Consider the following 12,485-nt stretch of genomic DNA (forward strand, 5'->3'; position numbering starts at 1 on the left):
GAGAAGAAGAAGAGCTAGACTAGAGAAGAAGAAGAGCTAGACTAGAGAAGAAGAAGAAGCAGAGCTAGACTAGAGAAGAAGAAGAGCTAGACTAGAGAGAAGAATAAGAGATAGACTAGAGAAGAAGAAGAAGAGCTAGAGTAGAGAAGAAGAAGAAGAAGAAGAAGAGCTAGACTAGAGAAGAAGAAGAGCTAGACTAGAGAAGAAGAAGAAGAAGAGCTAGACTAGAGAGAAGAAGAAGAAGAGCTAGACTAGAGAAGAAGAGCTAGACTAGAGAGAAGAAGAAGAAGAGCTAGACTAGAGAAGAAGAAGAAGAGCTAGACTAGAGAAGAAGAAGAAGAGCTAGACTAGAGAGAAGAAGAAGAAGAGCTAGACTAGAGAAGAAGAGCTAGACTAGAGATAAGAAGAAGAAGAAGAGCTAGACTAGAGAAGAAGAAGAAGAAGAGCTAGACTAGAGAGAAGAAGAAGAAGAGCTAGACTAGAGAAGAAGAAGAAGAAGAAGAAGAGCTAGACTAGAGAAGAAGAAGAAGAGCTAGACTAGAGAAGAAGAAGAAGAGCTAGACTAGAGAGAAGAAGAAGAAGAGCTAGACTAGAGAAGAAGAAGAGCTAGACTAGAGAAGAAGAAGAAGAAGAGCTAGACTAGAGAAGAAGAAGAAGAGCTAGACTAGAGAGAAGAAGAAGAGCTAGACTAGAGAAGAAGAAGAAGAAGAGCTAGACTAGAGAAGAAGAAGAAGAAGAAGAAGAAGAGCTAGACTAGAGAAGAAGAAGAAAATGAAGAAGAGCTTGACTAGTCTCATGTGGCAGGTGTTATTCTAAACCCAATTCTTCATGAATCATCTTCATCCTAAACGGTTCTCTGTACTGCTCCTATGCCAATGGTAAAGAACCTGAATCAAGCACATGAATCGTCTTCCTAAATGGTTCTCTTACTGCTCTCCTATCCCCTTATTAAAATACCACTGTAGTCATACAGTATGATCTTACCTGTTAACAAACACAGATGTGTGTAATGGAATGGGGACTGTACTGTAGATTGATCGTATTAATAACTACCACCACCATCAAAGGAAACTGCCAACACAAAGTAATCAACACAAAGTAATCAACACAATGTCATCAACACTATGTCATCAACACTATGTCATCAACACAATGTCATCAACACTATGTCATCAACACTATGTCATCAACACAATGTCATCAACACAAAGTCATCAACACTATGTCATCAACACAATGTCATCAACACAATGTCATCAACACAATGTCATCAATACTATGTCATCAACACTATGTCATCAACACAATGTCATCAACACAATGTCATCAACACTATGTCATCAACGCAATGTCATCAACACAATGTCATCAACACTATGTCATCAACACAATGTCATCAACACAATGTCATCAACACTATGTCATCAATACTATGTCATCACAACACTATGCTATCAACACTATGTCATCAACACAATGTCATCAACACTATGTCATCAACACTATGTTATCAACACAATGTCATCAACACTATGTCATCAACACTATGTCATCAACACTATGTCCACTAGGCCCTAATCCTTTCTAACTGTGTTATCAGGAGCGATCATCACTGTCTCAGATTCCTGTACAATGCAGACTAGCATATTAAACACACACACGACACAGAGAGACATAGAGAGACATATAGAGACACAGAGAGACACAGAGAGACACAGAGAGAGACAGAGAGGCAGAGAGAGGCAGAGAGATGCAGATAGAGACACAGACAGACAGACAGACAGACAGACAGACAGACAGACAGACAGACAGACAGACAGACAGACAGACAGACAGACAGACAGACAGACAGACAGACAGACAGACAGACAGACAGACAGACAGACAGACAGACAGACAGACACAGCGAGATAGACCGAGACAGAGACACAGAGAGATCTGAGAGAAGACGGTTATTTCTGTATAGTGCTGCTTTTCATTTTGAGTGAGAAGCATCCTTCCATTCACTGGAAGTATATCGGAGGTTTGTGTGTGTGTGTGTGTGTGTGTGTGTGTGTGTGTGTGTTGCTGCAGCAGCTGTCCACTGTAGTCCCAGCCATTAACACGCCTGACTCCTGCTGATACAACCTGACTATAGCTCTCCTCTGATTTCCTCTTGGCGACACACACGAGAGAGAGAGATACGGAACTGAACAGTGCTCCAACAAAACTGTACTCTTTTGATTCTGTCTCCGCCACTTCTCTGATAAGAATTAATTAATCATCTTGTGAGTAGTTCACTTAAGAGAGAAAAGGGAGTTGACAAAAAAAAATACTTTCTGTTTCATCTTCCTCACACAGAGAATTTAAGATCCACGGAACACCATTGCAAAGATGTTTGAATATTCAGATGTGGCACTGTCTCCCTCTATTTTTTGGGGGCAGTTTACAATAGTCCATACTTTTCTATTTGGAATCAGTATCCTCTTGTCATTAAAAATTCTGTGCAATTATTGTCAGGATGTACAGTATACACAGTATGTTGAAAGCTACAGGGATAATGGATCTAGTATTTACAACAAAGGTGTCATATGTGTAGATATGTACACTTCAGGTATTTGAGGCTGTATGCTCATGCCTCAAAACCCACTGCAAAGAAAAAAAAACAATTAAAAAAAAGTAACTCTCAGTGTTTCACACGGCTATAAACTAAGTCCTTATCTAATCTAGTAACAAAAATACACTGACTTTAACGACCAGTGATGGGGTAGACCAATTGCACAACACGTAGCATCCAATGTGCCAATATCCGCACCGTTCCAACACACAGGCACAACACAGCCTATGCGCAAAGTGCGCGCTTCCAATTTGGTTACCCTAAAAGCCACAGTCCAACACTATATTATTGACCGTTTTAACATACAAGTCAATTTGCGTTAACAATGTGCATTTAGGCAGTTGATACATTTTCTCATAAATCAACAAGCACTCCTTTCACTCCGCGCTGAGATATGATCGTATGGGAAGAACACGACATACCACAGCTATATGGTTGGATGCGTAAAGAAAAGGACAGTTGGTTACTTTTGTAAAATAATATCTAAAATACATTACATGTCTTACCTGCGAATTCCTGACAATCCAAACGTTGTTTGACATGTACAGCCACTTGCTTGTATTTCTGTTGGCATTATTGTCGGTTGGTGTGAGACCAATGATAGTCCTTGTCTTTGGAAATTATTCACCTGATCTGACCGAGTCCGTTAGAGTCGTTATGTCACTGCGTTCACTTCAATGAGGGAATAGGTCTCGGCGTGGCAGTTGATATGTCGCCTATTGATTTCTCTCAACTCTCAACAAAAAAATTGATCTTGTTTATCGATCCTCTGGCTTCGAAATTAATGAGACGAAATAATACGATACAGGAGTAAGCTGCTGTCGCTGCTTTCTTATGTTCAGGAATGACATTTATGACGGATCAATTAGAAAACGGTGTAGCTCGCAGACTGATAGCCCCGGAGGAAAAGAGAAGAAACGTCACTCAAAACCAACTCGGTGTTCTCAGAGCGAAATGGCAATGCGTCTCCAAGTCCGCTTTCCTTGTGCAGATCAACATTTAATAGGGTTCGTGACAATACACGTCAACGTGCCCTTGGCATGTATCTAGAGAGACTTGTAGCCTATAATTCGTTTTGTATGTGTTTATAAAGACATACTTTGAAGATGCTCTATTTTTTTTAACAAATTCTCACAGCCAAGTAGTATCGTCTTCCTTCCTTTTACAATTTGTCTTTATTTATTTTTGTGTACAGTTTGCGAGCTCCGTACAGTATCCCACCAGACTTGTATCTGTCCTCATCCGAGATAATTGTGTAATTTTATCGTGAAGTGTGCTGCAAGTTCATCCAACTCTCATGCCTAATGTTAACAGCATCCTGACACTGTTTGTATAATATGTTTATGTTCGCGAGTCTGGCAGTGGAAAGCCTATTGGTTATAATCACTGGCGTATTGGACACCCTTGCTGCCTCCGCAAGGGAGAACTGTATAGGAAGCTCTGGGACAGGTCGTCGGGATACTGGGATAGACAATACATTGGCAGATGCAAACAGATCAATAGTTCTTGAGGGCTCAAAAAAATGATTTATAAAAAGGCTGTTTTCTTCATACTGGTGAACTGGTGTTTGAGTTGTGTGGCTGCAATATCAACAACAGTCCCTTATATCTGGTATGTCTTGGTTTAAATTGACTGCGTTTAAATTGTGTTCAGCGAAATGGACATCTAATGTACAGTGTGTCAGGAGATCTTCAGAAGACCAGGGGAGTCTCTCAAGTGTTTTCAGGGTGGACTGACTGCATTATTTGGTATTAACATTTACATTTACATTTTTACATGTAAGTCATTTAGCAGACGCTCTTATCCAGAGCGACTTACAAATTGGTGCATTCACCTTATGATGTCCAGTGGAACAACCACTTTACAATAGTGCATCTAAATCTTTTAGGGGGGGTTAGAAGAATTACTTTATCCTATCCTAGGTATTCCTTAAAGAGGTATAGGTTTCAGGTGTCTCCGGAAGGTGGTGATTGACTCCGCTGTCCTGGCGTCGTGAGGGAGCTTGTTCCACCATTGGGGTGCCAGAGCAGCGAACAGTTTTGACTGGGCTGAGCGGGAACTGTGCTTCCGCAGAGGTAGGGGGGCCAGCAGGCCAGAGGTGGATGAACTGGTTTTACACACAACAACTTTGGATCCAAGCTGGGAGAGAGCGAGAATGGTTCATGTCATGCAGGTTCAGGTAGGCTATAAAGGACAGTTGTATTTTTATTTTTTTATCTATTGGTTGCTGATTAGTATGATGTTGTATCAAAAATGTATTTTACAATCTGCAATGTTTAAATTTCCAACTTTAATTACTGAACAAATAATGACATTATAGCTACCAGCCAGCAGTCTTAATCATGGCAGTCTTGATTAGCGTTGTGAAATGTTGGGCTTTGAGGAAACGATGACCAAATTGGCCTGCCGAAAAACATTTATGCATTAGCAAAGCTACAGGCTACATTGTCTGGCACCACAGAAAACCTATAAACGATTTGATAAGCAGCCGCATAGACATGTCTCAATTCCATGGACATTGATCGGTAGGCTATAGGCCTAGTTTGTAAGTGGCTGTCTTGCGATCAATTCGATTTTATTTTATTTTAGGAGGGCGAACTCCGAATTTGCGGTTGTCCAGAGAAACTGCATTATGCCAGTGGATATAATTACAAACTGAGAACACCTAGGCTAAATTCAGAAGTTTCTTCTCAAACAGTGGACATTATTAGGAGGGAAGGTAAGGAATGCCAATGTGCAGAGCATGGGTATGTTGTTGAAGTCAAGCGATGTGACTCGAGCTGCTGCTGGAATTTAAACTGCAGCATGAGAAAAAAATAGAACAATGGAAGGCAGTTGGAAACGCCCTGCTGCTGAGGTAGAGGTACCCTGCTGCTGAGGTAGAGGTACCCTGCTGCTGAAATAGAGGTACCCTGCAGCTGAGGTAGAGGTACCCTGCTGCTGAGGTAGAGGTACCCTGCTGCTGAGGTAGAGACACCCTGCTGCTGAGGTAGAGACACCCTGCTGCTGAGGTAGAGGTACCCTGCTGCTGAGGTAGAGGTACCCTGCCTCTGAGGTAGAGGTACCCTGCCTCTGAGGTAGAGGTACCCTGCCGCTGAGGTAGAGGTACCCTGCCGCTGAAATAGAGGTACCCTGCTGCTGAGGTAACGACACCCTGCTGCTGAAATAGAGGTACCCTGCTGCTGAGGTAGAGGTACCCTGCTGCTGAGGTAGAGACACCCTGCTGCTGAGGTAGAGACACCCTGCTGCTGAGGTAGAGATACCCTGCTGCTGAGGTAGAGACACCCTGCTGCTGAGGTAGAGACACCCTGCTGCTGAGGGAAGAGACACACTGCTGCTGAGGTAGAGGTACCCTGCTGCTGAGGTAGAGGTACCCTGCTGCTGAGGTAGAGGTACCCTGCTGCTGAGGTAGAGGTACCCTGCTGCTGAGGTAGAGGTACCCTGCTGCTGAGGTAGAGGTACCCTGCTGCTGAGGTAGAGACACCCTGCTGCTGAGGTAGAGGTACCCTGCTGCTGAGGTAGAGGTACCCTGCTGCTGAGGTAGAGGTACCCTGCTGCTGAGGTAGAGGTACCCTGCTGCTGAGGTAGAGACACCCTGCTGCTGAGGTAGAGACACCCTGCTGCTGAGGTAGAGGTACCCTGCTGCTGAGGTAGAGGTACCCTGCCTCTGAGGTAGAGGTACCCTGCCTCTGAGGTAGAGGTACCCTGCCGCTGAGGTAGAGGTACCCTGCCGCTGAAATAGAGGTACCCTGCTGCTGAGGTAGAGACACCCTGCTGCTGAAATAGAGGTACCCTGCTGCTGAGGTAGAGGTACCCTGCTGCTGAGGTAGAGACACCCTGCTGCTGAGGTAGAGACACCCTGCTGCTGAGGTAGAGATACCCTGCTGCTGAGGTAGAGACACCCTGCTGCTGAGGTAGAGACACCCTGCTGCTGAGGGAAGAGACACACTGCTGCTGAGGTAGAGGTACCCTGCTGCTGAGGTAGAGGTACCCTGCTGCTGAGGTAGAGGTACCCTGCTGCTGAGGTAGAGGTACCCTGCTGCTGAGGTAGAGGTACCCTGCTGCTGAGGTAGAGGTACCCTGCTGCTGAGGTAGAGACACCCTGCTGCTGAGGTAGAGGTACCCTGCTGCTGAGGTAGAGGTACCCTGCTGCTGAGGTAGAGGTACCCTGCTGCTGAGGTAACGACACCCTGCTGCTGAAATAGAGGTACCCTGCTGCTGAGGTAGAGGTACCCTGCTGCTGAGGTAGAGACACCCTGCTGCTGAGGTAGAGACACCCTGCTGCTGAGGTAGAGATACCCTGCTGCTGAGGTAGAGACACCCTGCTGCTGAGGTAGAGACACCCTGCTGCTGAGGGAAGAGACACACTGCTGCTGAGGTAGAGGTACCCTGCTGCTGAGGTAGAGGTACCCTGCTGCTGAGGTAGAGGTACCCTGCTGCTGAGGTAGAGGTACCCTGCTGCTGAGGTAGAGGTACCCTGCTGCTGAGGTAGAGGTACCCTGCTGCTGAGGTAGAGACACCCTGCTGCTGAGGTAGAGGTACCCTGCTGCTGAGGTAGAGGTACCCTGCTGCTGAGGTAGAGGTACCCTGCTGCTGAGGTAGAGGTACCCTGCTGCTGAGGTAGAGACACCCTGCTGCTGAGGTAGAGACACCCTGCTGCTGAGGTAGAGGTACCCTGCTGCTGAGGTAGAGGTACCCTGCCTCTGAGGTAGAGGTACCCTGCCTCAGAGGTAGAGGTACCCTGCCGCTGAGGTAGAGGTACCCTGCCGCTGAAATAGAGGTACCCTGCTGCTGAGGTAGAGACACCCTGCTGCTGAAATAGAGGTACCCTGCTGCTGAGGTAGAGGTACCCTGCTGCTGAGGTAGAGACACCCTGCTGCTGAGGTAGAGACACCCTGCTGCTGAGGTAGAGATACCCTGCTGCTGAGGTAGAGACACCCTGCTGCTGAGGTAGAGACACCCTGCTGCTGAGGGAAGAGACACACTGCTGCTGAGGTAGAGGTACCCTGCTGCTGAGGTAGAGGTACCCTGCTGCTGAGGTAGAGGTACCCTGCTGCTGAGGTAGAGGTGCCCTGCTGCTGAGGTAGAGGTACCCTGCTGCTGAGGTAGAGGGTACCCTGCTGCTGAGGTAGAGACACCCTGCTGCTGAGGTAGAGGGTGCCCTGCTGCTGAGGTAGAGGTAGCCCTGCTGCTGAGGTAGAGGGTGCCCTGCTGCTGAGGTAGAGGTAGCCCTGCTGCTGAGGTAGAGGTACCCTGCTGCTGAAATAGAGGTACCCTGCTGCTGAGGTAGAGATACCCTGCTTCTGAGGTAGAGATACCCTGCTGCTGAGCAGGGTAACTCTGTTTCAGCAGCAGGGTACCTCTACCTCAGCAGCAGGGTACCTCTACCTCAGCAGCAGGGTATCTCTACCTCAGCAGCAGGGTGTCTCTACCTCAGCAGCAGGGTACCTCTTCCTCAGCAGCAGGGTACCTCTTCCTCAGCAGCAGGGTACCTCTTCCTCAGCAGCAGCATACCTCTACCTCAGCAGCAGGGTACCTCTGTTTCAGCAGCAGGGTACCTCTACCTCAGCAGCAGGGTACCTCTGTTTCAGCAGCAGGGTACCTCTACCTCAGCAGCAGGGTGTCTCTACCTCAGCAGCAGGGTGTCTCTACCTCAGCAGCAGGGTGACTCTACCTCAGCAGCAGGGTACCTCTACCTCAGCAGCAGGGTACCTCTACCTCAGCAGCAGGGTACCTCTACCTCAGCAGCAGGGTACCTCTACTGCAGCAGCAGGTGAATTGTACATTGTTGTTCAAATTGTCAATGGCAACACAACACATTTTAGATGACTAAACAATGATTAGCCTGCCCCCCCATTTCATCCATGCAGTTTAATTAAAGAGTATGAGTGTAACAATAGCCAGTTATCAAGAATAGTACTTTAGTAAAAAGCTACTGTACACTTTGTGGTGGTCATTCACGGAGATAGAAGCCATGGTATGTTGGTGTCTGACATTTCGTAGAAACAATGGATCTGTCTTTTTTTTTCATTTGACACTTTTTTTCAATTTATTCCTTATTATTTACAATTGTAATGTTTTGTTTGGTAAAGTCAATATGGCTGACAGACTTGCAAACACAGTTCAGAGTGTAACCTTCCCACTCCGTGGGCTATTTCCGGGGATTCTGGGAATACTTGTGACAACAATTCACCGCACTGCATTCTAGAATGTGTTTCAATTCACTGCACTGCATTCTAGAATGTGTTTCAATTCACAGCACTGCATTCTAGAATGTCTTTCAATTCACAGCACTGCATTATAGAATGTGTTTCAATTCACAACACTTCACAATAACAACCACACACACACACACATGCACAAACACATCGTTTTGTATTTCTATCCTTGTGGGGACCAAAGAAATTGATTCCCATCCAAAATCCTATTTACCCTAACCCTAAAAATAACCCTAACCTTAACCTAAGCCTAACCTTAACCCCAAACCGCTAACCATAATCCTAAACCTACTCCTAACCCCTAAGCCTAACCCCTAAACCTAACCTCTAAACCTAACCCCTAACCCTAAACCTAACCCCCAAACCTAAACCTAACCCCTAAGCCTAACCCCTAACCCCTAAACCTAACTCCTAAACCTATCACCTAAACCTAACCCCTAAACCTAACACCTAACCCTAAACCTAACCCCTAAGCCTAACCCCTAACCCCTAAACCTAACTCCTAAACCTATCACCTAAACCTAACCCCTAAACCTAACACCTAACCCTAAACCTAACCCCTAAGCCTAACCACTAACCCTAAACCTAACCCCTAAGCCTAACCACTAACCCTAAACCTAACCCCTTGTGGGGACTGGAAAAATGTCCCCACTTGTCAGAATTTTCCTTGTTTTACTATCCTTGTGAGGACTTCTGTTACCTTCAAGGATAGTTAAAGACAAACACACAGCCACACACACATACTGGTGACAAATTGCTTATGTGTGTGGAAACATGATGGACACCATTCATCAACACATATCTCAAGCTTAGAGACATCCTGGTGAATTACTTTACTATAAACTGACGCACAGGAATTCTTTATGAAACATACACAGACACAAACATGTGCACACAGACACACACATGCACATGCCCACACACACACACACAGATTGGTTTTCATTCACAGTTATGAAAACAGGAGACATTGGGTTCTTCCTCACATTGGTTGTTGATGACGTTACAGCCGACTTCTCGTCTTTGCAGCTACACTGAACAAAAATATTAACACAACATGTAAAGTGTTGGTCCTATGTTTCATGAGCTGAAATAAAAGATCCCAGAAATGTTCCATACGCACAAAAAAACATATTTCTCAAATGTTATGCACAAATTTGTTTACATCCCTGTTAGTGAGCATTTCTCCTTTGCCAAGATTATCCATCCACCTGACAGGTATGGTATATCAAGAAGCTGATTAAACAGCATGATCATTACCCAGGTGCACCTTGTGCTGGGGACAATGAAAGGTCACTCTAAAATGTGCAGTTTTATCACACAACACAATACCACAGATGTCTAAAATTTTGAGGGATCGTGCAATTGGCATGCTGTCTGCGGAAATGTCCACCAGAGCTTTTGCCAGAGAATTGAATGTTAATTTCTCCACCATATGCCCCTTCCAACGTTTTAGAGATTTTTGAAGTACGTTCAACCGGCTTCAGAAGCATGCGCAGACCACGTGAATGGTGTTTTGTCGGCAAGCGGTTTGCTCATATCAACCTTGCGAACAGAGTGCCCAATGGTGGCGGTGGGGTTATGGTATGGGCAGGCATAAACCATGGACAATGAACACAATTGCATTTTATTGACAGCAATTTAATTGAACAGAGAGACCGTGACGAGATCCTGAGGCCCATTGTCGTGCCATTCACCCCCCAACATCACCTCATTTTTCATCATGATAATACACGGCCCCATGTCACAAGGATCTGTACACAATTCCTAAAAATGTCCCAGTTCTTCCATGACCTACATACTCACCAGACATGTCACCCATTGAGCATGTTTGGGATGCTCTGGATCAACGTGTTCGACAGCGTGTTCCAGTTCCCGCCAATATCCAGAAACTTCGCACAGCCATTGGAGAGGAGAGGGACAGCATTCCACAGGACACAAATCAACAGCCTGATCAACTCTATGTGAAGGAGATGTGTCGCGCTGCTTGAGGTAAATGATGGTCACACCAGATACTGACTGGTTTTCTGATCCACATCCCTACTGTTTTTTGAAGGTATCTGTGACCAACAGATGCATATTTGTATTGCCAGTCATGTGAAATCCATAGATTAGAGCCTAAGGAATTTATTTCAATTGACTGACTTCCTTCTATGATCTGTAACTCAGTAAAATCTTTGAAATTGTTGCATCTTGTGTTATTTTTTTGTAGAGTATATATAGTTCAATACCAAACATAACATCAGTACTTTCAAAGATGAGAGAATATTAGAGGAGATGAGAACTAAGACGCTCTTTGTTTCCGTGATAGAATTTAGAGTTCTGGTTCATTCTCTGGTGCAATCTATCATCGGTGTAGAGAAATGAAAACAGACATAAGACCTCTGCCGGTTATAATACAAATTAATATTATATTACTAGCTTCATTCAGTTATATTTCCTGCCAACATTAATCCACACGCTGTGATGCACATATTATTAGGAGAATTTGTGTTATTCCACACACACACACACACAGTCCTCCGATAGTTCATCTGTGATGTGTTATATCTTATTTAGAAAGGTAATGCAGCTTTAATCATCATTGTGCCAGATTCCATTTCAGTACCAACAACAGCTTTTTTTTCTTCTAATAACCTGTCTGTAATACTGCTATGATATTGTGTCTTTTCTTGATGACATTGTATATCAAATTGAGCCTCTAGCAAATATTTAGCCAGAAACTCAATGATATAAAAGCTTCAAACCAGAGTTATAGGTTGTCTGAAACAGCATGCTATTCCCTATATAGATCACTACTTTTGACCGGAGCCCTATGTTATGCATAGGAGTACACTATATCCACTAAAGCAGGGTTCACCAACAGGCAGTGATTTTATATGGCCCCCGAAGTTTTCTGAGCAAAATAAATAAATTAAACAGTTGGAGAAAAAAAAAGTGTGCTTTAATTTAAACGTTCATTGTCAAATATAAAAGACTATAAAAAAATATATATATTAAAAAATATATATAACTACACCAGAAAATCAGCTCCAAGTGATATTCATTTAAGAAATCTGTTCCCATGTATTCCCACGCATAGTAGAGAGACCACGTGATCGTATACACATGTACGCAAAGTTTGAAATTATTATGTTTTAGTCAAACATTATATCTGTCTGGGCTTCTTGCGGTCAATTTGCAGTCTACAAATTATTTGTAATTTTGTTCCCGGCCCCCCAACTATCAGCTCAATAAAAAAATTGGCCTGCGGCTGAATCTAGTTGATGATCCCTGCTGTAAGGAATAGGGAACAGCCTTAGTATGGACACTTTATGGCATTCAGGTTTTATGAAGCGAATCAGATACAGTCTGCCTTGTTCTCCTGTTCGTTTTTTTAAACAAACTTTATTATTCATTATTCAAAGTTCAAAGACAGACTCATTGCTCATTGGGGTTAATTTGAGATTTAAGTAGCTCACTAAAGCCAATAAACTACAAAACAGAACCAGCCAGGTACCCAAGTTTGAAATCTCATTTCATTACTCCCATCTTGGTCTTCTCTCCTTCACTCTGAAAGGTACTTAATGGCTTTACTAATGTTTAGAAACTGAGTGAACGAAACAATATGAAAACGTCCTAATATTGAGTTGCACACTCTTTTGCCCTCAGAACAACCTCAATTTGACGGG

At 44.3% G+C, this 12,485-nt stretch overlaps 1 protein-coding gene across 1 annotated transcript in view; it reads right to left on the reverse strand.

Moving 5' to 3' along the window:
* The window catches only part of LOC106571079 (synapse differentiation-inducing gene protein 1-like), a 100,869-nt gene extending 97,024 nt beyond the window's left edge, over positions 1-3,845 (reverse strand). The window contains exon 1 of the mRNA XM_014143746.2: positions 3,103-3,845. The gene's annotated coding sequence lies outside the window, so the exon portion shown is untranslated. The remainder of the gene's footprint in view (positions 1-3,102) is intronic.
* Between the last annotated feature and the right edge of the window lie 8,640 nt (positions 3,846-12,485).

The sequence above is a fragment of the Salmo salar genome, chromosome ssa15 (assembly GCF_905237065.1).
Source record: "Salmo salar chromosome ssa15, Ssal_v3.1, whole genome shotgun sequence".
Lineage (NCBI taxonomy): Eukaryota > Metazoa > Chordata > Actinopteri > Salmoniformes > Salmonidae > Salmo > Salmo salar.